The sequence below is a fragment of the Anser brachyrhynchus genome (assembly GCF_964034855.1).
Source record: "Anser brachyrhynchus genome assembly, chromosome: 14".
NCBI lineage: Eukaryota > Metazoa > Chordata > Aves > Anseriformes > Anatidae > Anser > Anser brachyrhynchus.
Window position 1 is genome coordinate 15120853 of NC_137709.1, and position 6070 is coordinate 15126922.

At 33.2% G+C, this 6070-nt stretch overlaps 1 protein-coding gene across 1 annotated transcript in view; it reads right to left on the reverse strand.

Moving 5' to 3' along the window:
- Positions 1 to 6070, reverse strand: part of DOCK2 (dedicator of cytokinesis 2) — a 286898-nt gene that overhangs the window by 193044 nt on the left and 87784 nt on the right. The gene's annotated exons all lie outside the window — the stretch shown is intronic.

Consider the following 6070-nt stretch of genomic DNA (forward strand, 5'->3'; position numbering starts at 1 on the left):
AAATATGAAAAGCATTAGTATTTCTGAATGCTTGTCCCAGGGACTGAGATAAATGAAATCACACTTCTTTGTGGCTACAAAATCTTGTATCATTCATAATTGGGAAAAATTACACTTAAATATCTGATGATGGTGTCTATTTTTAAATTAATTGGCTTTTTTTTCCCCCAGTATCATTTCCAGAGAATGATATAAGAGGCCTACATAATGTCTTTCTATTATTCTATTCCAGACTCTCAAAATCCTCTAGTAACCTGATGCTACTATAAAAGAGGCTGCTATAAACATGAAGGCTACCTTAAATTAAAAGTGAAGCTATCAAAAATAATTCTGCAGCCCGCTGGACTGTGATGAATTTGTTTCTGACTTTACTGAATATAAAAATGCTATTAAAAATAAACAGGACTAAAAACTCCATTGGGGTTTCTTATGTTATAAAAATTTCAGTTGTTCATTAAAAATCATCCTAGAATGACTTACAACAATGGTTGCTTTAGATGTTACCTTTGAGAGAACACTGAACAAAGAAAAAATTGAACAACAGTAACAATTTTGAAAGGTAAATAACCAATAAATTACATTTCACTTTTAGATTTTAAAAATTACTTCCTTTTGGATAGAGTATTTTTCATCCAGCCTTAAGTTTTACATTTCAAAAAGAGAAACATGTTGCAAGCTGTCTTGTATTTTTCCCCAACATATATCTTTTAAAACTTACTCTGCACTGAAGAGAAGAGAGAAAGAGCATCTAAACATGACTCAGCTCTGAGGAAGGAGTGGAGAACAAAGTCAACTTCACACCACTGTTTACGATTATGCTTGGGGATAAGGGGAAACCGATGCAGTTCAGCTTAGGATGTATTATGACAAAAGGGCAATAAAAGGGGAGAGATTTTTAGCATCATCCAACCCCAGTAATTTTAAATCCATCTCTAGCTCCTCATACTATCTGCTGCTATGTGTTTCAACTTAATCTGCAGAGATTTCAGAAGTACTATCTGGCTCATCCTCAACATCTCTCGTGATTTTGGAGAAAAAGACAAACACCAGTTTTATTAAAAAAAAAAAGACTAAATTAAACTGCTTGGCCAATACCTATTGTTGAAGTTCGCAACACAACAAAATGGAAAGTGAGCATGATGCCAACTGACATCCAAACCAATGTACAAAAATTGTGAATTCATATATGTCACTGAGAAAAGTTCCACTTCAGACACTGACTTTTCTTTTTAAAAGGAAGAAAAAAAAAAGACCACAAAACAACAGAGTATCTTTCTTCCAAGATACAGAACTGTGATAAAGTCAGCACTAGATTATTTTTTTGAAATTTCTTGTGATGGAATACAGCATTAGCATATTTAGAGTTAGGGCCAAGTTTTGTTATGACTAGTAAAATTAGTCATCAGAATTCTTTCTAATCTGTGAGCTCTTCACTATTTTCAGAAATGTCAAAGATGTAAGAAAGTTGCATTTGAAAAAAATCCTCCATCCTGTTGAGTCTTGAATCCAGGTATTAACAAGCAAGTTCAGATCTGGCCAAAACACAAGCAGTGTTTTATTCAGCAAATAGTTTGAGAGTACAGGGAAGATTTTCAACACTTGGAACATGATTATTACACAACACAAAGTAAATAAATCAAGATGGATCTTTAAAACAAACATATCTAGTTGTATTTATAGAAAGCAGTCATTATGCAAGATAAAATGAAACAAATCAGACATAACAAAGCTACCTCATCAGAATATATTATCTTACAGCCATTACAGCTCTACCAAATATATTTTTATCTATAATGCTTAAAGTCGTGCTGTTTATAATTTGGTAGACGGATTATCTCAGAGTGGAAAAAAATAAATCTTGAGTGAATAAGGAAGTTTAAAGTGATGATGCTCAAAAGTACAAGGTAAACTACACTGATCATGTTCTTGCTGAAAGCCCTCACAAAATGCTATTAGCCTAGTGTTTTGCTTATTTCTTAAGTGCTTGGCCAAATTTAGTTTCCAAGAAACACCAGTTTTAACATGTGCACACAAGAAAAGCAGAATACTACAAATACAACACACTGTTACTACAAAGAAAAAACATTTTTTATGAAGCAGACTAGTAAAATGGAAAATCAAGATGTCAAACTACAACTAAATGAATCTGAAAACCAGATCAAATATTTAACTTTTTCATCAAACTACAGCTGCAATTCACTCAGAAGGGCAGAACCACCACAAATACACCTGTACTCCTGCAAAATCACTACTGCCCTTCACTACATGCTTTTTCAATTTATGCGGTTTCCTACAACCTCCACTCATCCTTAAAAACCGCATACCTCTACACGTAGCTTCAGTCATTAACCTAAAATACAAACCAAAACATATGTTTGACTCTTTCAAATGGAGAGAGGAAAGGAAAGATTGAAGAAAAATTATAAGAAAAATATAACTATTTCTTGTGGTCATTCTCTGCCTGGCTGACTAACTAAGCTGTCTGTGCACTTCTAAATACTCAGAAAAAATTCTGAGGTTAGAAAAGTAGTTTAACAATCACTGTTCAGAAGTACCTGCACAAAATAGACTTGAAAAATCAAAATTTACTTTAATGGTATAAAATAACCATAAAAAAATAATTAATGGAATTAATGATATCTATAGTCAGATTCACATACTCGAGTCATGAAGAGCATGAAATATGCACCATATTAGTAGCAGTATTTAATCATAAGCGTTAACCATCAAACATTTAGTAGGTCACTTGCTTCAGCAACCACTGAATGAAGAGACTGGAACAAATCCACTGTGCTAATTAAGCAAAATAACCACGGCACAAGGCTTTTCCTGAAGATTGATGAGCAGCTGCCCACAGAAGGAAAGGGAAGGAAGAGGTTGGATGCAAGGTCATGGAACCTTGGCAGAAATTGAACTCCAGTGAATTTCTCCTACCGAAACTGTTACTAGTATTACAACAGATAAATTTAAGACTGGCATTTTTTTATTTTCATTTTTATGAGTGACATAATTAATACATTAAAGGAATTTCTATAAAATAGATCATTAGAATTCTTCATACTTCAGTCAATGCAAAATAACGAGCAAAACAAAACCCATAAATATTCGTACCAGAAAAGTACAAGAGATTATATGCTGGGATTGGGACAATGTTATTTAAATATTTTAACTGGAAACGTTACATTGACTTAGAAGACAAAGACACCTGTAATTTATTGAACTTCACAAGTTCGGATTTTAAACACAAATATTTTAGCATTGCTATCTATATATATTTCAACTTTTTAATACGAACAACAGCATTGAAACTCTCATTATAACAATCCATATTAACACCAGATCAGTGGATATAAAGGTAACAGAAATTGTACAGAATTAAATGTGCAATTTGCAGATTAAGAAGGCAATAATCTAGCTCATCTGCCTTCTATAGCCAAAGTAGAGAACTCTTATAAAAACCTTACAGGCTTTCTACTTGTATTTAAAGCAGGATTAGCCCCTATCTGAATTTAATTGGGTAACTATAACTTTAAAGTAGCCCATCTGCCTGGAGCATAGCAGCTGTGATGGGAAGTGGGGAATGCTACTGCATTATTTGGATAAATTCTCAAATAAAACTGTAAAAAGCCTCCAGTAATTACTGGACAATATGAGAATTCATAACTTAGCACTGGAATTTTATTTGCAAAAACTACTTGACTTGTTTATTGTGTGTACTTGTTTACAGTGAACAAGGATTACAGTGATTTAAGCTACTTGATAATTAATGTACATATTTGTTTCCTGTTACCTTATGGAACATTTTTCTCTGCATTGAAATCACCTGATATTCTCATTTTCTTCTTAAGCTTAATAAGAGAGTAGCATATTATTACTTTGCTAAAATTACTTTGCCAGAAAGTTACGTAAGACTATATAAGCTTGCTATACCCTGTAATAAAATATCTTTCCCACTGCACCACTACACTCATCACATCAATTCCTCTAAGTTAAATATAGTAAAGTTGGTTCAATGCTTAAAAAAACAATCAAAAAACACTAAGGTAATACAAGCAGTCATGGTAATTAAATCACCAGTTGAACAGTGTCTTAAATTAAGACCGTGCTGGGAAATTAGCCCCAATCTTAAGAATCTCTGTAATTCTGTAATCATAAAAGCAAATCCTATTGGATAATTAAAAATCCTAAGTATATTTCCCATATTTTGCACAAATTTCTCCTCTTAACCCTATTCTATTCTATTCCATCAGTTTTAGATTTAGCAGTCTAGCACTATTTGTTGCATATTCTGAATGTGGGCCCAAACTATTGTAGAGTAATGTAGGTAGGAGAAATCACATCTGAAGCTAAGTCGATAACACATTATTTGGGTGAGGAACAGCAACTACATCTGGAGTGAAAAAGTCTTGACTAAAACACATGCAATTTAAATGTACATAATTTGAACAAAACTACATATGGTATATACTCACCTCTATGTTCTAACTCAGAAAGTCATCATGAGTCTAAATGTGTAACAAGGATTGCCAACAAAATTCTATCAAAGTAACAAATTTTAAGATGAAAATCTTGAAGTAACAAGATTACTTTTGGCCTATGTGATTCCTAGTTATATGTGAAACAGTCTTCTTTTTTTCCTACTCTCTTGCCTTTATATTTTCTTACTTCACCCCTAATACATTGTAAGTGAATTAGTGATGCATTGTTATATGCCTTTCCCATTCCATGTTGTGCCACATATCAGTCAACTGCTCAAGGGTTCATATTCCGAGAAGAAGTAAACGATACTGCGCAACCCTTGAGTCAGTGAAACGTGCCACTGCTCAGCCTGCTACAGGGTTTAAAGGTTAAAGGCCTAGTTTAAAGGAATCATCTATGTTACACTTGAGCACAAACTTATGAAAAACCCATCATCAATGCAAGAGATGTGGTCATAATCCGCATTTGAAGTGACAATTCACTACCACTTCAAGTTTCACTAATAATACTATTTTTACGTAACAAATACATAGAACTTGAAAGTAGTCAGTGCTCATTACACCTTAACCTATGAATACTGTGTCTTTGTGGCAAACTAAGCTTCATAATTGAAATGGCAGTTGTGACAACTGGGTCAAAGCTTTATTTTTGGGACACAGAAAAGATTAGTGGTTGTATTACAATTGAGAAATACTAAAATATTTGCAAGTAAAATTTTGATAACAGTCAGCTCATAATAAAATGTTCAACTCGACTTCTGTGCTTCCTAATTCTATTTTGTATGCAATACATCGTCATTATGAATGTATAATTGATCTTATTTTTTCTCAGAGCCATAAGGCTAAATGGTCACTCAAAATGTTTAACATTTGCTTTTTTATGAGCTCTGGACCAGAAGTGACAAACCACAGTTTTAGAGTCCTGTTTCTTGCATGCAAATTGAGTAAAATGCTTTACATGCCTGTGCAGCCGATTTCAGTCCTGATCACCACAAATTGGATACTGTGTGGAAAAGATTTCATGTCCCAACAGAGAGTCCCATTTGCATTAATCTCATTTTAAAACATCAGAGTAACTTATTTTCCCTTAAGCAAGAATCGTGCTCAAATATGAACACAAGAAATGAGCAACTAAAAAAAAAAATTTAAATGCCGAGTTTAAATCTTGTCACCAAATTAAGTACTCACATTTTTATTTTGCACTTCTTGTATATTTCATACATAACAAGACTTACTAGCCATTTGTCAAATCTGAAACAAGACTTAAATCTTAAAATCTAGATTTGGCCCCAGATTCAAACCTGCATATGAGTACACAACAAAGAAAAAAAATTATTACTCTGAATGTTTTCTTTCCATTTTTGGTTGTTTCATGACATCTCATGTGAGGAAAACTTTAGGTGATCCAAAAATTATAGGAAAAAGAATCAGTTTTTATACCAGCATCTCACTGCCAAAGTTACAAAACCACTGGAAATTGGTAGTTTGTTCATCTAAAACTGTTGTCTTCTTACTTTCAGGCAACATTTCATGTTAATGTGCATTTGCTGGTTATTCACACTGGATCACTCTTCAGATGTCAAAGTACTTAC